This window comes from Anoplolepis gracilipes, chromosome 12 (assembly GCF_047496725.1).
Source record: "Anoplolepis gracilipes chromosome 12, ASM4749672v1, whole genome shotgun sequence".
Taxonomy (NCBI): domain Eukaryota; kingdom Metazoa; phylum Arthropoda; class Insecta; order Hymenoptera; family Formicidae; genus Anoplolepis; species Anoplolepis gracilipes.
In genome coordinates, this window is record NC_132981.1 from 11,107,501 (window position 1) to 11,130,356 (window position 22,856).

At 37.1% G+C, this 22,856-nt stretch overlaps 1 protein-coding gene across 1 annotated transcript in view; it reads right to left on the minus strand.

Moving 5' to 3' along the window:
* LOC140671787 (uncharacterized) overlaps nucleotides 1-22,856 on the minus strand; it is a 51,656-nt gene that overhangs the window by 23,353 nt on the left and 5,447 nt on the right. The window lies entirely within an intron of this gene.

Genomic DNA, 22,856 nt, shown 5'->3' on the forward strand with positions numbered 1-22,856 from the left:
TTTTTAATTTAGTGCAAATAAGCAATTAGAATTTTTCATCCATTTTCAGACATCAGTAATTTTATAAAATTATAAATAATAGAAAAAAAGACGTAATATAAATTTGTTGCATTCACGAAAATAAACAGCATAATTCAAGATAGAATTACCTGAGATTTTGAGAATCATCAAATTAAATATCTTCACCATATATGTATATTCGTACTCTCATTAAGTCAAAGCATAAAAAAATTTTTATTATTTCATTCGGTTGTAACACTCTCACGAAATAATAATTGGATGATGTGTTTCTTCTTCTACTCTCGTATTTGTATCAGTATAATGACTTTCCTAAAGTACCGAATCTAAATTCGAATGTGGGTCATGTTTGCGTGCGCATTAAGCATCGCCGATAATTATATTTTCTTGTTATGGCGTTCGCCGTAACTATGGAAGTATAGTCGAGTCGGACCGACGCGACCGCCCGAAAGATCGACCCTTCGATCATTCTGATAACTGGATCCAGCGGCTGGCGCGAGATCGATTGCGAGACGATCGACTATGTCTACGGAGACCGACGTAACGTCGTTACGTCTCGCGAAGGTCAGAATTCGTTAAAGTACGTAGAAACAAACAAGCGCAAGAGACAGTAGAGAATAGGTAGATAGATAGAATCCAAAGAGACGAGAGGAGAGAAAAAGAAAAAACTACGAAGAGAAGGAGAAGAAGAAAGAAGAGAAGATGGCAGAGAACGAGAAGAATCTTTCTCGCTGGAGAAGAGAGCGAAAGAAAAAGAGAGAGACGGGTAATGTCGCAACAAAGGACAATAATTGTTCCGCCGGGGACGATGTGAACTTTTGCGCTGTCGGACAATCCTATCGCCGTCGACTGTGCGGAGCGTCAGGGCGACAAAACTTTGCCCGGTTTTACATGAGGATCGGCTGGTCCTGAGCGCGCGAGATCCCCTCCTTACCCGCCCTTCTGCTATACTAAACTGCCCTCTTCCGCGCGATGCACCTTCCTTCATTTGAGCGGTGCCCGATGTCGGCGAGAGACTCTGGCTTCCGAGAACGCATCTACATCTCAAGAAACCGGCCGAATTTTTATACCGCTAGACGACCCGAAAACAAAACGTCTGCTTTCCTGCCAATTATCGAAAACGAGGTGCGGAGGCGGAGAATGGCTGGCGGGAAGACAAACAGTCTGAGAAAGGGAGAAAGAAAAAATGTAAAAGATAGAGAAAACGAGTGTTCTCTCATGGGAGCGTAGAGGGATTTATCGCGTCAACAACAGAAGATTGAAAAAAAATAAAAAAAATAAAAAAAACAAAAAAAAACTTTGGGCCGATTGGACGAGGGTGTCGGAGAAGTTTTGAAACGGAAGTGGCGACCGCGATTATCGAGCACCTTTAAGCGGATTTAAGAATCCTCTCCGCGGGCGTTCGTTTACGGCTACCGACGTCGCATCGTCCTCGTTGTGAGTAAAGTCGCGAATTCAGCGGCATCGAATCCCTCGTCTTTGAAGACGAAGACAAGGTTGACACGGGTACCGCATCCCTTTTCGTTACCCGGCAAAGTAATAATCCGGCATCCGTTGGAAATTTCTAGCCAAGAATCTCTCGACCGGGCGTACTACTCGACTTTTGCGGCGGCGGCGACGACGGCGGCGGCGGCGGCGACGACGGCCTGATGATCCCTTGCATTTATGTGTATACGTTGCCAAGGAAAGGGAGAGGGTTCGGTTAGCTGGCGAAGGAATCTAAAAGGAATTCCTCAAAAGTGAGAGGGTGGGTTTGCGCGTCGAGAAATGCTGATTAAATCCTCTTTGGTGCGGCCGACCACATTAAATAGTTGCAGATGGACATTATCCGCGACTTTTTATCCGACGTATTCGCGTAAACGAGGAAACGCGAGTTTCCGTCAACCAAAAAGCAGCCGAGTATAACAAACAGTCTTCCGGTACTGTAAATTTCCTTCTTGCTCTTACGTGACCGTTAAAGTGCACGAAAATCGTTAAAATTCTCGTTATCTATTATAAACGCACAAAATACTATGCAACTTGTTAAAAATATATTGCTCAAAAAGATGATATCAAGTGATAAGTCTCAAATTTTTTCCTATTATAATATATATAGTTTTTACCGTGTAATTTAGTATTATTACTCAATTTCATACGCGTCAAATTAGAGAACTTGGAATTGTGTATCATCCTTGTTATTTATTAGATGCTATTCAAATCTTTCTTTCTTTAATTATAATCGCTGAAATTTAATCGTAAATTAGTTAGAAAAATATTTATAACAATGTTGACAAAATTTACCACTGTAAGACTAACACAAAGTGTTCTTTTTCTATTTCGTTCTTTTGCGAAGAATCAAAATATATCGAAATTATATATCTAAATTATATTCGATATTTTGTATTTTATCCTTTTTATTCTCGAAATTAGTAATACAATGAAATTAGTATTTTTCAAGTACAGTGATAATTAATCTACGTTATGCCTGAATATAATATATAATTTTCCAGAGAAATTTTAATTTTTCTCGCAAACACTTCTTTTTTACATCCACGTGTATTAATTTTAGTTTTTAAATATAAAAAATGAAAAGCCACTCCACCTTAATCGACGTACAGTTAATTACGTAACAAAATCAGCCGCATAATTATGTAAGAAACTCTAATAAAAATAAACGAGAAAGAATCCAGGCATCCGACGTCAATATTTTGAAACAAAAAAAAAAAAAAAAATCAACAACAAAAAAATGAAAAGAATGAATACGCATAAAAACATGGAATTATTCTACACGTTATTCTTCATGAGAGAGTCGGCGAGATCTCAAGGACATCGAATACTTGGCCTTTTGTCAGGAGAGAAAAAAAAGCGGAGATGCGAAAAATGGCGGACGAGATGCAAATATATTCGCTTCACGGCAAAGTCAACGGGGCGAAAGTGTGCAGAAGGTCAGTCTCCGTCAGCGACAGGTGATCACATACATACATATACGCACAAAGATGGAATTCAAGGTGGAGGTGAATTACCTGGTCGGGATTTAAGGCTAGGTCACCACCTTCCCGAGTGACCCTGACTCGTCGAGCCTCCCCTTCCTCCCGCCAAGTATCCCACCAACATTCGTATCCTTGATCGATGCGACGCGCGCGCGTGTTACCCGAAATATCTGCGGTTCGACGATCGATCACGCGCGGCCCCACAGGCGCCTCGATTACGACTCACGCGAACTTTACGCGTGCCGAGAGTATAAGAGAACACATTTAAACAAAATGATACGATGTTTCATATATTGCAATCTATTTAAAAAGTAAAAAGACTTTTAATCGTTTCAATGTTAACTCCCATTGATAAATCGCGAGACAAAAGTATGTATGATTTTTTTATTATTTCTGTGTGCTAAATTCATTCTTAAAGTTACATCTACATTTTGTGAAAGAACAATGCACAAAGTAAAAAATTATATATATATATATATATATAACATTCTTTTATTTCAATTAACACAAAAATTGTTGAGTACGTTCCCCGAGTGCTATTACGCATACATAAGAAATTAAAACAGCACATCCGAGTTTTTTAACTGCGGTTTGGTAGCCGCAGGTAAATGTAAAAGAGCGGAGACATGTCAGTTTTTACGGCGGCACAAGAAATCGCAATATTGTGATACAAAGTATGCAGATTTTTCGAGACGAGAAAAAAACAGGATGATGTAACGACAGATATACCGAGACGTTTTTGCATGGTGCAAAAACTCTACCGCGTTTCAATTTTACTAATTGTTCAAGTCCGTTTAATCTCCGCGGAGACCGCGGCTACATGCTGCTAGAGTTAATTTAATTACAGCCAATTAAGCGTCAATTACCCGAGCGGCACGCGCGTATACATACGTCAGCGTCCGTCCGTTTTGTATGTATGCACGTGTTCGACAGATTGACAAGACGCGGCAACGCGATCCGCGGTCCGACAACCTCAAGAAATCGAATTCGCGCGCACGAGAGTCCCCCCTTCTTCTGCGGAAACGGAAGCGTACGAATTAATGACCGCGACACGGTTCTTTGAGAAACACCGCGGTACGAAGATAGTCGGGTTGCATGAAAAGCTGACGCAGGTGTGAAAAATAAACGCGTCACCGGAATAGTAACTATACGCGAGCAAAAAAATGACGCATAAAATATCAAACCGGATAAAGAATTATTCGCGACTTTGACGATGAAAGGATGTTATTTTTAGCAAATTTGGCGCAAAAATCCTTCTACTAACGACCAAATGCAGTGAGTTTTTCTGCATATAATATAATTAAATTAAATATTTGTTTAAAAATATTGCATTAATGTTATTCATATCGAGAGTCGACAGATTTTCTTCTACGTTAAATATATCCGTCCAGCAGCGTCGATATCAGTCATACTAGCGAGACGACGAGTCGCCACAATAATTAATGATACTCGTCGAATCCTTCGCAAAAAGTTGATCGTTCAGTCGAGTAGAGAATGCGGACTCTACATGTTGTTCCAGAAATAAAGTTGTCATCCGTGCTCGCTTCGTACGAGATGGCGCGTCTTAAATGATAATCGGAAGAAAAAAATATGCGATATTATATCCCGTGCCAATTAGTCGAATTAAGAATTAATAAAACATATATGAGATTCATTGAGAAAATACTTCAAAAAATTATAAAACAATAAAATACATACAAAAACAAGTACTTGTGTAGTTAATTTACCGTTTTGAATTTTAATATATCAATTCGTATGATATTGTCAATTTTATAATCTAAAATTTTGAAACAAATCAAGATTGTGATCTTGTAAGAAATTAAAGATAAATACAAATATTTCCAAAAAGAAAAACATTATGAGCGATAAGTAGCGAAAATTCAACCAAAAATAAAAAATAAATATATGAATATAAATAAACCGAATGTTCTCGAAATGGCGAAAATCCGTTTTACTTTGGATATCCATGCTCAAAAAGAGTAAAAAATCGTAAATACTTTTGACATGAAAAGCAAATGCTGGAAAATAATATATTACCGGATTGGACCAAAAAGCTGTCGTATAATATATTTAAATAAAAAAAAATATATATATATAAATAATATATGTCACGTAGAGAAATCATTTGGCAAAATATTCTATGTACATTAATGCTCGTATATCACGTACATAATACCATGTACAAATAAAACGTAATATTGTTGTGCAATCTAAATACACATATTCTAAATTTACCCTCAATATTCTAATACATGTATCTAACACGACGGGGAAATTTACATATAAAATTAACACAAACGTATGATCGCGATTAACAAACGTAATTCCCATCGCAGCCTTTGTCTGCGACTTTTGCTCATTACTCCACTTTTTTTTTTTTTTACATTCGCTCAGAGGGTCTCTCACTTGGAAGAAAACATTCCCGAGGCAAGCCAGGAAAGTAAACGTTTTTCCTTATTAATTTCAGCCATTATATCCGACAATGTCGCGCGATTAATACCGCCATGGAACCAATTAAGCGGACCTGCACCAACGTAACGCGTTGTCGCTTTTATATCGCCGATCTTTTTTACTGGCGACATGCCCACCGCTCGATCTCGTGCCTCTATCCACGTGCCGATTAATGAGGCGCGACCGGGATAGAAACCGGAAAGAATCGACGATCTGGTTTTTGGGAACAAGAGAGAGAGAAAGAGAGAGAGAGAGAGAGAGAGAGGGAGAGAGAGGGTAGGAAGAAGCGAAAGAAGAAAGATGGTTATAACGAGAAGGAGGAAAGGAAAGTGCATGTGAGAGCGACGAAAGTATGTGTCGCTAAAAGCTAACCAACGACGCTAAAAGCGCCACGCGGTCGCGTGAATAATAATCCGTGATTAATAGAGTGCTAAGCCAGCAGCATGGCGCGCCTGCCGCATGAATGGCCGTAGTACTATTAAGCGGCGGTGGCTATATTACACCTATGGCGATACGAGCGAGAGTGTGGAACACGGTTGTTGTATTCGGGCACGCGGCTAATTTTGTCGGCGCGACGAGATGCAAAGGTGCACGCCCGACGTTATCTGATAGTCATCATCGCGTGAGTTCGCACGTTGCATCTCCCGATCCTCACGATATACGATGTAAATCGTAGATTTATTTAACATGCGATGAGACAAGTGCAAGCTCAAAATCATTATTATAAATAATCGCACGGTGATTTAATTAGCATTTTATGATGTGTGCCTATGATATCGACATTATATTTTTAGTCTTTATGTATGTATAAACTAATAATAATAAAAGCAATTAAATCAGTAAATGTAACTTTGTAAATTGATCATATCTCTTCTTTCACTTTTTTTTTTTCTTTAAAATAATGATTTATTCAACCATATTGCTCGCCCGATGGGAAAATATTAATTTAAAAAAAAAAAATTATATATATATAAATAAATTCAAGTTTCACAACGACAATGTATGGTAGACAGTACATAATGTTACATCAATTTCGCAGTTGAGATAAATGAAGGATAACAATGGCCAAGTTATATTTTGCGAAAATTGAATATTAGGAGAATGTTATGTTATCTATGCGGGTGTAACACCTAAGCTACCCAATGCGCCGAATACCGCGGTGTCTCGTCAGGATTACGGCGCGAGGCGCGGATTCAGAGGGAACCAAGAACGTAATTTCGGAGGTAGCCGTGACCGCGGTCATCGGTTGGCGGTTCGCCTACGTAATACGTACTACGTATAAGTGGTAGGTAGAGGTATGCGCAAACGGCAAACAAGAAGTAGCTACCGGCTGCTTCCACAGGTGGTCGGGTCACGAACTGACCCCACTCCTCTCGGCCTATCTCTCCCTTCCTCTCTCTTCTCTCTCATCCTCTCTCTTTCTCTCTTACTTTAGTCTGTCTTTTTTTTTCTCTTCTATTTCTTTCCTCTCTATCTATCGCGTCTTTGCGGTTTCTTGGACAGTAATCTCTCTCTTTTTCCCCGATTGTTTCTTCTATACTTCTCTCTCGCCATTTCTTCCTCGCGTTCTTGTCTCAATGCTTTTTCATTCTGCTCTTTTCTTTGTTTTTTTTTCTCTTTCTTTCTTTGTCTCTTATATATATTTTTTTCTTTGTCGAAGCTCACTCTGCTTGACCCATGACACGTTAGGTTAGGTATGTAGGTACGTACTAGGTCGAGTGAGCCGTCGAAGGAAGGAGAAGATGACGCCATGACTACCTAGCATTCGTAACGTTTACGTATCATAAAGTCTTCCCGACATTTCAACTGGTTTCTAGGCTACAAGGTTTAAGCAAACTCTAATTTTCTGTCTTTTTTTAGAAAATATGTTCAAGTGTTTGCAAAGCATTAGTCGCTAAACGTAAAATAACGCATTGTTATATGGTACTAGTATATTTTTAGACAGAATTTACAAAAAAAAAAAACCGTAAAGAAATATTTCATCGAAAGAAACATCAATTGCAAAATTTAAATTGTGACAATATTGTGTTTCTATAATAATGTATTATATAATAATGTATTATATATACTATTGGATCATTTATATAAAATATATAAAAAAAACCACATTTACATTTTTCAGTAAGATATTTTTTCAAACACGATAATTTTATTCTGGAAAAAAAAGAAAAAGAAAAATCTACACGTCGATCTACCATAGTTTTCGGACGACCCAATTTCAGTTATCTATATTAGATAAAAGTTATCTCTCTGTACAATACATCGCCTCTGTAAGTCAACCGCGTTTAGTATTTATGATCACGAAATAGCCACGAGACTGTATCACGTCAGAAATGAGTTGCGTACATGTGAAATGGCCTGCAAACTTCACGAAGAAGTCAAGGCCGTGATATGTCGAATATATATATATATATATATATTTTATATCGCACTGGAAGATGTAAAAGCGATTTGTCAAAATTCATCCGCAGTATAACTTGATAAAATGTAAAACGGAAAAATTATTCGACAATTATTGCAAAATTTATTTTAAAAAAATATAGATTTTAAATAAAATGTTATTCAAATTATATTATATCAATTTAACATTGCAATAATCATTTTCACATATTTCTGATTCATATGGAAATCCGTAATAATACAAATTAAATATATTACAATTTCGATTTTCGAATAGCTCTCATGACATGTGAATATAATCCTGTCTGTGTAATATTTTAAAAATTATGTTGCTATAAAAACTGTTTTATATAAAAGAAACTACTATAATATTTACATTTCATTATATTTGTTACAATATAATATTTATATATTGTATAATATAGAAACTTTCTCAGATTGAACGTATTATACTTATACTAAAAATTTAAACTAAAAAAGATGATGACCATTTTGAAATTTCGCATTAGTAATTTTAAAGTTTAATAAGAAGAAAAAGTTAAATATATTTTAATTCCAATAAAAATTTGATACTTAATTACTGAAATATTTAATATTGGTAATTGACAAGTTCCGAAAAATTAATCTTTTCATCAATTGATTACTAAGAGAGAGTAATTTCAAATTTACAAAGAATTCTCCAATACATATATATATCATTAGTATCAATATTATAATGTTTAATAAAATTAAAGTCCATGAGTAAAAGATTTATGGAAAATAATTTATGCGACCATCTATACTGAATTTTACAGTTGATAATAAAAGATTAGAGATGCAAATGTATAATTTTGTCACATATTCATTTAGCCATCTCTGAATAATTAATTAAACAAGAAATACTTGACAAATATTACAGTAAAATGAAATTAATCAGAGGAGAGGAAGTATTTTATTAGGGTGCGCTCTCGCAAAAAAAAAAAAAAAAAAGAAAAAAAAAGGAAAGCAACGCGGAAAGTACATTCACGGATTACCAATCCGTGGTTGTTTATTCAATTCCATCAACGGTGGTGCAAACGCGCCGCCGATGTCCGCGGAAAACCGTTTCCGACCGGTCCGCGCGCGCGCGCATCCGGATTCCAAAGTCCGCAGCAAGAGAGAACCGGGTTGCGCCGCTCGGTTGCTCGGTTGCCTTCAGTCGTAGGATGCTGAAGGCACTGCGGTTGCCATGGCGACCCACCACCACCGCAGCCCGATGTAATTATTTGAAAAACGCCCGCCGCAGCCCCATCCTGCCACCCACCACCCCCGGGGGGGAGGGTTACCGAGTACAGAGCGATGCAAAAGTTGCAGGGTGGGCTTTTGCATCCATGTGTCGAGATATGATCAATGCCATCGCTTCCTTCCCCAGATCCAACTTGCGTCAAGAAGTGTGTCTCGAGATATAGGAAAAGATTTTTCCGACAAAGAGGGAGATTTCTGTCGAGTCACGACAATTTGCGAGCGGCCTATCAAACTTCGTTGTAACACGCCTTCTGTAAGTAATTAACGCAATTGCGACGTAAGAACTTTTTTTACCGCACAAAGCAACGCCGAGCTACGACTTCCGGATTTTGTCGCGGACTGTACAATAAATATGCGGGCTTCCGCTTCGTAAATTGGTTCGCTCGAAATAATTAAATGCGAAATTTCCCGCCGCTTTTTGAGATAGCAAAATTTTATTCGCGAATTTTTTGCGATCTCCGCGAGAGATCCGTCGAGAGTAGCGACTATTTTCGGGCGAAAATTCAACTCGCGGGGATTCGGTCGCGAGATCCACAATGTGGCAATCCGTAAATCCGCGTATCACGCCCGTATTGGATTCTGAATTTTTCGGCCAATTTTCCCGGCGATCGGTTCAGCGGTTTAACTGCGGCGTATGCACGCACATACGCTCGTACGTTTCGGATTCTGGCCTTTTCCGGTAGATATGTGATTGGAATGTGACGAACTGAATCCACTCGACGATTATTACACAATGGCGTTCTTCGATTTAGCAATTTTAACGTTCATTATATATATATACACACGAGTATATAATATATGATATCATAATATATACATATATAAATTTGTTACATCTGTAATTAATGATAATGGTATTAAAACGATTGTTATACCTGTATGCAATTACAATTACCGCTCGCGTAGCATACGGAATTTAATGATTCAACAATCTATATTTTCTTTGAATTTTTATTCGTCTACAAAAAAAAAAAAAACTTTTGTTTTTTTTTTTTAATTATTTATTTGAAATATTTTGTTTTTTTTCTCGCTTTAAGAATTCTCGAAGCAATTTTCAAACGTACAAATTCAAATTTTCAAATTCATTTAAAAATTAACATATTTGAAATGTAAAATAACTCGTATGATATTAAAATTTTGAAAATGACCAACTAAATTCGAGGGAAAATTGATAAGCAAATAAAAAGTACGCGGAAAATACATAGAATAATAATAAATATTTGTTGTAATAATGATAAAAATTGTTTCTTGGGTAAAAAAGACGCGGAAAATATAAAATATTCTTCTGATGTCAACTTTTTTTTTACAGATGTAACAGACAAAAAATTGTTTTCCAGTGTTCTAAATTTTATAACTATGTCCAATTAAAAGACACGACGACTTCTGAGTCGGAATGTACCCATAACCCTTTGCCACTCTTCCTCCCTCTCTACCCTCTCGTCTACGTATCTGAATGCTCAAGGGTGTACATAACACGGTAGAGTCGGAGTGTGGGTCAAAAATCGCGCAAAGCGCAGGAGTAAACTTCCTGTACCGAGGTGACTCTCGCCCGCGCTTGGCCACCTCGTCAAGCACCACGTAGGACGAGTATATAGGTGCGACCTGCTAAAAATTATAATTAGAATTATGCGTCCTCGGCCCGCGTCGTTGCCGTTGCGCGTACAACCCTCTTGCTCAGCGAAAAGGACCGTGACCCCGCTTTATTTATACCTCGACTTTCCAAGATGCGTTATTGTTGGATAAGAAAAGAAAAATACGTAAAATATACCCTCGATTACAGTCAACTCAAGCCTTTAGATTAATCTCAACATAATACATCTTATAATCTAATGTTGAAAATTTTCAATCAATATTTCACTAAATTATACATGTACAATATATAAGACGTAGAAGAATATTTCAAACTACCCATAAGTTTAAACCAATGACTCGCCATAATTTTCTGGTCTACATATATTACACTTATTAATTATTATCAATTGAAAGACTTTAAAAATAACTTTGCGTACAAATAATAGTAAAGATATAATTGAAGTAATAGAGAAACGACATCAAAGTCAAATGAGTCGATCGACAATCGGAAAATAGTTTTCCCACGTATTTCGCGACCTATCTCGAGGAACACTATGTCGATCCACGACGGAGAAAGGAACGAAGAAGGTGAACCGAGAAGACGAAGGGGAAGGAGACGCAAGACGAAGAGAGAGAGAGAGAGAGAGAGAGAGAGAGAGAGAGAGAGAGAAAGAGAGAGAGGTCTGTGGCGATGCTCACTTGTTGCTCGCTCGACTAATTGCCAAGTAATTGGCCCCGTACCCCCGCTCGTATAAAGTTTGCTTCATTGTCTTTAATAACGCCGTGACCTGCTAATGGCTCACGTCGCATTCGTCGGAAAAGGGAGACCTACGGGCATTCGATGAACAGAAGCTGAGAACCTTGCGAATCGGAGATGCTCAAAGAATTGATAAACCGATGAAACGTGCGTAACAATTCATTAACCGCTATTCTTAAATATATATAATATGAATCAAAAAGTTATACGAAGGCTGCGTGTATGAGGGCGAATGTGAGAGCCACGTAAACTTTTTGAATCACGAAGAAAACGCGTTTGTCATTGTCATTTACCCCCATCTGTTCGCTTTCTCCCTTGAGATCATCCCCTCGACCGATCTGGCACGCAATTAGAACAAACACTACCGTATTCGCGTCATATCAAAAAACCGTTAGGAAAGTTTCTTCGCACATCCGTTCGTTTCATAATCCGCGTAGAAAAAAAAAGTAAAAACAAAAAAAAAAAAAAATTTTATGTCACAATAAAAATAAAAACCTTTATCTTAAATTTTTGTCAAACAAACTCATTTTCATCATCAAAATATATAATCGACAAGTTTTTGTCAAAACTTGCTTTTCTCGAAAAATTGAGTGATATAATATATAATCAATCAATAATTAAAAATAATTTAAAAACTTGGTCAATTATTCGTTTTTTTTTTTTTCATCTTTTACGATTGTATTTCTAAATTCATTTTTTTTCCAAACTCATCAATGAGTATATTTTTTCTTGTTGTAATAAAAGTATAAATAAAAAATAAAAACAAATTAATGGCATAAAAATCATGACTTGTTGTATTCACGGATTCGGGAACGACGCATACTACTGTCACGCGCCAGTGAATTTGGTATACAATTGCCAATTAAAAAGAAAATCTTCAAGAGTAAAAATTGGCAGAAACAACTTTAAAGATATAGAGACAACAATTAGCACATATTGTAAAGACACTGCATCGTAAAATCCTGTACATGAAAGTTTTCAATTATCTCAATTTTTTATATATATTTTGAATATGATAGCGAACTATTAAAGATTGAGACAATGATAAGAAAATGTTGAAAAAAATGACTATTGTATACTTGATTATTGATATCTGATTTGCAGCTACCCACAATCTCTGCTGAATATTATTAGATAGAATAGGGAAATTTTTAAGCGAACGAATAATTTCTCGTGAAAGGCGCGGCAATTAAAGCGAGTAGCCTGCATTTTTTCAGAGTTACCGGAACAAATCGCAATAGAAAATTACAGTGGAAGGAAAGCGCATATTACCTAGATACATTAATAATTTATAATTATATCATTAGTTTCTCATTATTATTTATTATTTAGAAGATGTCTATTATTATTATCGATTTCTCTACTCATATCTACGCTGGCCTGCCCCTTATAGATAATATATAACAGGTTTATAAAAAATAAATTCCTAATTAGGTAATAGGTAAAAAAATATATTCAATACACAATAAGAAATTATTTGCAGAGCTCCATCGCTATCAAAAAATTTGCATCAAATAAAAATGACGAGGACGTAAGTTGCTTGCACTCACGTTACAAAATGTATACTGGTATTTCCGTATGGTTTACTCTAGATCTAGATTATAACAAAAGGAAAATGTCCTTACTTGAAATCGGAATGGAAAAAAAAAAACAGACGCGACTCGAGTAACGTGTACGTAAGTTTACCTTATTCGAATACCTAAGAGATGTAACGAAGTATACGTGTCTCGCAACGAGATACCTTGACGTATCGCGTGTATCGCATGTGCGGAAATAAGAAGTTAGGCACAACAGCATCCGCGCGCTCTAGAAACCGAGGGACAATCCGTGCATGACCAGATGTCTGATTGTGCACGAAATCGCGCGGAGTGTGACTCATGCCTCGACTGATATAAGGGGGCAATAGACGTTGAAGGATCTATGGCACGCACATGGCTGTCTATCGGCGTACATTGAATAGATATCGCGATGCGATCGATCGTGTTTTATGACGTCGTATTGACACTTTAAATCCCGAGAATCAATTGTAAAATCTTTTCTTGAAAGAGAATCGTAATAATATAATTATACGTAATATAAAAACGTGATACTTGATTGAATAAAATTTGCTTAAAGTTTAAAATGATAAAAAAAAATAAAGTTGTAATAGATATCGTTAATATGACAATAAAATAATTGAGCGCGTATAAATTCGTGAAGTACTTTTAAAAAAATAAAACTTATGATTTCTGTCTGCACATAATAATGAAACAAAGATATCATAAATTATTACTTTACGTTAGGTAAGTTTAAGCAATTCAATTGTTTTTTAATTATTCTTAAATGTATGTTTTCATAAATATAACACATGCAAATTGAAATATAGTATAATAAACGTTCCTTTTTTTTCTTTCACTATTTTTGTTATTAAAATATATTATAATATTTTTCTTTTTATCATTTTCTACACCTACTATTAAGAAAATCACTTTTTTTCTTACTTTTCAAGAGAAAATATATATTAGTGCTATTTTTACACAATTAGTTGATGTCATGGCTTACATATGGAAATAGCGTATCGTTAATTAGGCCTTTGATATCATTATATACCGGAGAAAAAAACTTTCCAAAACCTTCAGGAATAAAACGGTTTATGATGGATTATATAAATTATAATAGCCTCTACTCTCTCTCTCTCTCTTTCTCTCTCCCTCTCTCTCTCTCTCTCTCTCTCTTTCTTTTCGCGGTTGGAGACCCTTGATAGCGTCGCTTTAACTAGTTAGGCTTTTCAAGTCGGATTAGCACAGCATTATTACTGTTGTAATGTTTTTTAAGATGTACAAAAGATGTTCGACATATATATACAAACGCACAAGCTTTGCGCGCTTCTGGCTTTTCAATCAAATAAGATGATTAGTCTCCTTTTTAGAAACCACGTTAAAGTAATTGACAATGTAACAGAAAGGCAATAAAGATAATTTTTTAACTGCCAATTCTTTTAATGAGGCAATAAATAGCCTAAATTTTTAACGGCCTAAATACTCATAATTATGATTAAAGAATTTAAATAGCTTAAGATTTAAAACTTTAAGAGTAAAATTTAAGAGTAAAACTCGAAGTCCTATTCAAATTTTTCGACTATCGCAAAATTCATGTTTTATATATAAATTAAGAAATTATATTTTTTGTTTTTATCATAATAGCTATAAAATAGAAAATTGGTAATCTTAAATTGAAAGAAATACGTTTCTCACTTTTATCACTCTATTTTATAACAAGAAAATATTGCTGTACAGTAAAGTGGAAAAGGTACTGAATTAAGTATCTTTCTCCCAACTGCTTATTTACGATTTCATCTCTCAGAAGGATTGCTTGACTTGTGTGTTTGTGTGCATACGTGTGTATGTGTAAATATGTCATTGGACAAAACTGGCAGCTTTGAACAGTTGAAATATTATAGCTTTGGCAACAAAACCAAAACCGCGCTATCGCGAAATACAGCATCCCTCGAAATGCAACAAATGAATTGAAATGCGTTTTTGAAAATTGCCGCAGACCCTGACGAGAGCCGCAAGTTTTGCGCGCGAAATTTCCGCGATAAATCGTAACCGTGTAAACGCGACAAAGCGGTCGACACAAACCGACATTTTTCCAATTCCTGTAAATAAAGCTTTCTAACCAAAGCAGAAAAAAATTGCGTGCTTTTCATTACAAGTGTTCGCTTCTAAACTCAAGCAACTCATTATTCGACGAAAGATGCATCATGTTCAAATTAAGAGATTCGTTCATATATATTCATATACATATAGATACAAGTAGATGAAAAGAATGTTTAGAAAGGACATGGAGAACAAGACACAGGGAAGACGGGGAGGGGGAGGGGGAGGGGACAGAATAGGGCAGCAGACAGAGGAAACGACGGGGAATTTCAGCGACGCGCCGGCTAGACGGCATCGTAAACTCTGGCGAAGAACTTTTGAATTTTAGTAAGAGGAGCTCCTCTCTTTTCCCCTATCCCTCATACTCCGATTCCGACCGGTGCCACTTGCCGCCCCCCCCCCGTTCTCTCTCTCTCTCTCTCTCTCTCTCACGCAGTCTTTTGCTCTCTTCGCCTTTAGTCCTATAAATTAGGATTCCTCCCATTCCTCCCCTTTTGCAACTGTGCTACCTACGCTCGTACACTAGCGCCGATTAGGGGATAACCATAGCAAAGCTTCTATATCCATGGAGTATCCACTTTGCTGAGTTCCTCATCGGGGTTGGCAGAGGTCGCCAGGGGCAACAAAAAAAAGAGAGGAAAAAAAAAAGCAAGGTGATCCCGAAGGGGTTCATGTCTCCCCCTCGAGTTACGATATAATGCACCTGGGTGCAAGGAGTCAATAATTTATCGTTAACACAGAGCACCGGTGTTTCGGATAAACTTTGACCTTGTACGAAAAAGAAATGCGATGAGTGTGAAACACGATTGTTGATATCGTTATCAATTAATAGATTATAGACGCAAAATTACTTTTAAATCGAAGATTAATTGTCTTATGATAATGAAATAACGCTGAGACATATCACGTCAAATAGCAATCAATTTTCGCTTTAAATAAATAATCAAACTCCTATTATGTGATGTTGCTGTTGTTGGCTCGATATCGCCGAATCGCGCGATCGATTGGTCGAAAGGATCCAAGTAACAAAACAAGGAAACAAAACTCGTACATATGCAAATAAGATATCTATGTTTATTATATTTATAATTTCCCGTCGGGACGAATTTATCTCGCAACAGTGTTTCGAGGAGTTGGAAGTTCCGGGAAGTAACATGATTGTTGTTACAGAGTTATATTCGAGGGAAGAAACCTAGTTTTTTCGTCATTGCTCAACGCGCACTTAGCATAGAAATGTCCTTCCGGGTCATAGGTATTCAGATTTTCTATCTCTGGCACTCAACTCCCCCCCTCTCTCTCTCTCTCTTCTTCGGGATACGCGAAGGGTGCTGTCTGTAGAGGGTGGCTCGAAAGGAACGGTGGAGCCAGGACGCGCGAAGCAGAGGGGAAGGTGAGCGGAACGCCGGGGGAAAGCAGAAAGGGGGGAGGAAGGGAGTAAAGGAAAGGAAGGCGGCAGCCATAAAGAGGGAAAGAGAGAGAATGAGAGAAAAAGAGGAAGGGGGAGAAGGGATAATTCCACGGCTAAATATCGGTAAAAATCAATACTATCTCTTTTCCTCGACGCACTGCCATGCCGTCGCAGCTAATAATGCACGCAGAGAACGTGAATCTAAAGAACAATCAATAAATCATTGAGAAATGATTTCTGTGCATCGATCGCGAACTATGCGCACTCCTATCGCGAGAATTCCCTCATGCGAAATGCATTTCACGATAACGTTCTACATAGTCGGCGAAAACATTCGTCATCGCCGAAATTATGGAGGCAGAAATTTGCATTACCATTACAAAATGAGAGGTTTCTCCAGATGCGTGCATGCGCGATGTTAACAAGTAATATATATGTATATATAATATATTATTATATTACAAAAACTTATCCTTGTGCCCTATTTGGAATGATTTTAAAAAGATTGCTAAGACTCGTGTGTGTTTGAACTATTCTAGAGATACAATATATGTATACAGAATAATCTTTATCAACTTTCTCTGTAACGCGACAGTTTGGGAGCCGGGAGTGATTTCAATGCAGCGGAGGAAGTTGATCGTAAGCAGACGAATACCAATACGAATACAGTACAAACAAGTTGCTACCAAGGTAGCAAGGAAATACCGGCGTAAGAAGGGCGAGATATTCGAGCCAGGGGAAACAAGTTGCAGCCCGAGAAAATTATCAACCATAAATTCAAGGCAGGTCGAGACAGTGTCTGATACATGGCGCCTCGTTCCTATTTCCAAATGCAATACAACTTATATGCATTTTCTATGCAGCTGCATCTATGTGACGTTATAGTAGTATTAAAAATATCAGCCATCCGACAGATCGAGAAATTCTATTAGTTACACATATCGAGTAAAATTATTTTTAATGATGCAATAAACCGTATTAAAAATTAAATTATAATACAGACAAAATATGTGTTGATAAACATACATGACTCATTAATTTTCCAAGTGTTATTCTTTTTATTTGTCTTGCCATTATTCTTGGTTTTATCTTATATAACGATAAAGTCAAATATTGTTCATTCTCACAAAAATAATGATATTATATTTTTCCATAATGCAAACTATCAGATTTCTATACAACATTTTTATAAAATACGAACGTTAATTGCAAGCAAGTTTCATTCGTCTTGCTAAAGAGATTCCATTTCAAACCGCAATTTGTCTAGAATCTTATTAAAATACCAAAGATCACGAATACAGGGTTCATCAGCGAGCTAGCTTCGTGTCAATCTCTCGAAAAAATTTATTTTGCGAGATGAACATGTCGGATGTCTCTTCGATCGTAAATTATATTTTTTCGAGCGTTGGGAATATTTACATATCGCAGCGACGAATAACCGATATGAAACGAGATGATTCGTCTCTCTCACTGCATCTTGAAGAGAGATTGAGAGTGAGTGAGTGAGTGAGTGAGTGAGTGAGTGAGTGAGTGAGTGAGTGAGTGAGTGAGTGAGTGAGAGAGAGAGACAGAGAGAGAGAGAGAGAGTGTGTGTGTGTGTGTGTATAAGAGGGGGGGGGGAGAGATCGTTTTACAGAGCAATTTGAACTTTTGTTCACCCTTTTGTGAAATGCAGCGAAAGCAACGACGTGGAACCGCGGGTTCGACCACGACCTGAGACAAACGGTAACGAAACGCGCGCCTGCTGCTGCCGCCGCCGGAGATCCCCGCGACGTTCCAAGGTATCCCTTTGCACGCGAAAGTGTAAACGGCGGTGGCGGATGCATGAGCGAGAGCTGCCTCGGCCCGAGACCGAGGGTCCGACCGACCGACCGACCGACCGACCGACCGACCAACCGACCAACCAACACCAACCAACCAACGCCTCCTCCTGCCATCGTGCTGGTCCTTTCTATCTTTCCCTCTTTCTTCTTCTTCTTCTTCTTCTTCTTCTTCTTCTTCTTCTTCTTCTTCTTCTTCTTCTTCTTCTTCTTCTTCTCTCTCTCTCTCTCTCTCTCTGTTTCTATCACCAAAGGAAGAATAAAAAGGAGAAGGAAACCTAAAGTGGTTCTCAATAAGAATCTTGTAGAAAAATAATCTTTCACCTTTCTCTAAATAATATCGAGAATTTTTTTATACGAATATTATGATTATTATGTACTTTAATTTGTGTTTCATATATAATTCATACAATTATAAAATTAAATAGAAATTCGACAACAAAGTGGAAATTATCTAAAATCTATCTTTGAATAAGTCTAACAATTTGTTATATTGTTACATTGTTTCTTGTATAATATCATTCTATACAATGACTAGTCGTATTATAATATCCACTTTTAGTAATGTTACATGTTCCGTCATTTTTCTCTACATTTTGTTCTGTATTAAAAAAGTGTGCGGAACAATTGTAATATAATATCATCGCATAATTATTGTAAAAATTCCTCTTTCGCGATAATATTATTCAGGAGCACAATAAAGGATGTGTAATTTTCTCCTCCGTTCTATACGACATAGAAGAAAAAAAAAAAAAAAAAAAAAAAAAGACAGCCACGCGGAAAAAGGATCGGAGCGTTTTCGCGAGATTTGTGAAATTGCTGTAACTTTTGTGCTACCTTTAACACGCTCTAACTATCGATCCGAGCGTCACGTCACGACAATCGAGAGTCCTTCGTCCGCCGTGCATCTCGTTTCTCTGAAGGAATCAACAAAAGAACGGCATCCGAGCGTGCTAAAAGGCGAACAGCGTACAACGGAGAATGACAAATAATTTGCAGACAGCAGTGCGGAGAGATATCGTGAAAAATTAAAACACTGGAAATATGAGAACCTCCGTTCACTCTTTTCCCCTCTCTTCCTCCCTTTCACCCCCCCCCCGTCCGCCTCCTTCATACCCCGACCCACCCTCCGTAACACGGGGTGGCTAGGAGGGTTTAGGGTGGAAGAGGGGGGGGGAGAGTTGGGAAGGGGAAGGGAGGTAGGTCGCGTACAACACTGTACAAAAGTCCGCGTCACCTAGCGCTGTACAATCCATGCCAAAAGTTCACATATACTTATTTTATTTCGTCCTCGGACAATGCGCTGAAGATACTTATAACGGAGAAAGGGGGGGGGGGAGAAGGAAGAGGGAAAGGGGAAAAGAAGAGGGAGAAACACATTTTATGCCGGCTAATTTATCTTACTGCAATTTCTCCATTCCTCTCTGGCCAAGTGCGTGTATATATGTATATATATATATATATATATATATATATATGCGCTATCTCGGACAGAAGAGGGAGAAGGAGGAAAGTGTTAACTTAAGTTGTGACAGGTGGACGATTATTCAACGTCCACGAAATTATATAGGGTTACCCTATAATTTATGTAAGTTAATTAAGAGTGGACAGGAATTAAAATTCATGTGTTAGCGAAACTGCATCGCTCGACTTTGTCGTTTCAGTTTTATAAGTTCTTCGCAATAGCGCGTCGCCGCGCCATTATCCCGACTACTTTATAATCTTCGCATATATCGCTAATTAGAATGATTAAAGGCAATCTATCGTGTCTCCGAGATGTGGTGGAGCTGATTAATGACACGCGCGACTCCCGTGCATCGCGAGGCTATAATAAATTCCATCTAGACGCGCGCCGTTGTCGATTATGTTTCTAGTGCATTAATTCTCGCTCTTTAAAAAAAATCTTGATAATTCAATACGTTATTATATGCTATTAAATCAATTTTATATCCTTATTGCCACGCATTTAGATAATGTGAACAATCATTGGCAATGTTATAATGAAATCGACAAAATTATTTCAAAAAGAAATATTTTCTTAATTAGCTTAATAAATTTAGCGTTTATTAAACGCGCTTTTTTTTTCTACTAAACATCCGTTGAAAAGAAATCGATTTTCTGTTGCGTCTTTTATTTGGTAAACGATATGAGAGCGCGTTATTCGCCTCGCGGCACATGTAATAGCACCACTAGAGTACAAGATAGGTATTAATTTCTATTAAAAAATCGTTCGATAATTTTAGAGTGCATTTTAATCCGAAAAGACAAACGGAATTTAACTCGTAATATTAATTTACTAAGGCCACGGGAAATGAATGTATGCACCACCCACGTGACGCGCCTTCGCCTAGCAGAACTTCCTTTTTAAGTTACGTTTATTCGCGGCTCACCTCGTTTCAACCCCCTCGGGAAAATAGAGGAGAGCTTATAGCATCGTTCGCTAATGATGTTGTTCTACTTCCCTCACATTCTTCATCGACGTACTACCGAACACGATCCCTCAAAGTTGAGCTACATTTTCGGAGTGCGCCGATATCGAGTATCGTTATCGAATTCATTAAAGCACGCACACATATGAATATATTCATAAAATGTCAAAGGTTATAAAATGCTATATCAATGTAGTATTTCACGATTATTTTACTTTTTCAATAATTTTACTCTTTTAAATGTCAACTTCTTTTTTAAATAATAATAACGTGAAACTTTAGTTTTTCTGATTGTCAAGTAAATATCAAGTTTTATTCCACAAAAGTTTAAATAGAATCAGAGAACAAAACTTTGATACGTTTATACTTTTGAAATTTCATCAACAATTCTTCAATTTTCGACGTAAAGTCTTCATAATAAGTGTTTTCAAATTCTCTTCGCACGTGGCCATTAAAATGTAAAAATTTTTCAAAACATTAAAGATGATTCATTATTATTTTGAATTTTGAATATACATATATATATATATATATATTAATTAAACGTTTCTCTTTTGTACAATTCCTATCAACCGTTTACGATTTTTGCGTCGCGAAACTCGCAAAGTCGCGTTCCTTTGCGTTATTCGCGTACCACCGCGTCTGTCCACATGTTTGACGCAATCGGTTCGGCGGTTTGCCGGAATTTAGAATATCCCGCACATCGACGAGCAGCACACCGCGCGTTCGCACCCACACCTTGTGCGCGGACACGTGCGACGCGCATACGCACGCAAAGTACACATATAAACGTGTGTGTTGCGCGTGTTCGATGGGTATTCGCATTCGCGAGTGAGTCTATAACGTAGCAACTACGTTTTCACGAAACATCCATGCTAAAAATGCTCCCGATAGTACGATATTAGTCTGATGTACATGTGTATGTGTGTGTGTATGTGTGTGTACACACACACATATATATATATATATATAACTATTAGAGTCGTAACGGATTTTTTTTCACTGATCCATCTCGCATTCCAGTTTCATCGCACGCATCGTGGAAATTTCGAATAATACGTTCCACCTCATTCGGCCGATCGAACCGGGTCGCGTAACAGTCCCAGACGCTTGTTACAAAACTATTCGAAAAACTGGTTTCTGCCGTTCGAGCGAGCAACCCCACGTATGTTTCCCCTGTATGCGTGTGCGCGCGCGCGCGCGTAGTCTCAGGCTGCTACGATTTGTGAACAGACGATTCAAAGTGCGTGATAAGTTAGTCGAGTATACGAGCGCACGAGTGTTTGTCACATACGGACGATGACGACGACGACGACGACGACGACGACTCGTTGCAAACGATTAAGACGGATCCCGAAGGAAGGTAAATGTAAGCGTGCTCGAGCAGGACTATCAGTAAGAATGCGGACCCACCGGAAAACGAACAATAAATAACCCAGCTACCTGTGGACCACGTTATCTAGGAATGTCAACACACAGCGACATAAGTGCACGATACTCTCTTGTCTCGCATGTCATTGTCGGGCCATTATTTTATCTTTACTTGAAAAAAAAAAAAAAAAAAAAAAGACGAGGATATATCTATATCAAGAATTTTTTATGAAGAACGCACAAGGTTTTTATCAGACTTTTCGAATAGATTTGAATTTTCTCTTAACCATCATTTTTCAATTATATGAGAATATATAACTTGTATATATGTATATAAAAATTTTAAGTATATTTTTCAAGTTTTTAGAAATTTATGTATATTTATATTAATTTTTTTTTTTTTGCTTTTTATATTTTAATTTTCTCTATTTTGAGAGATAAAAAATAATAATAAATATATAATTTTCTAAAAATATAAAGGAATACATTGTTCTCGTGTTATAGTTTACACTATTATATTAATGTTTAATGACGTTGTCATTTTTTATAATATATATTATGCAAGCAAGATGTATAGATTTAATTTAGATGTGATATGTAAAAAATTGATTTTCCTAGTAAAATGTACGGCGAATGCAAAAAATATATGTTTCCGTTGATTTATTACGATAAAATGTAGATTGTAAAGTTTAACATTGACATTTCCTAAACAGTTTGCATTCTCTAACCCAAAATTACTGCAAATCAGAATAATGGCAAC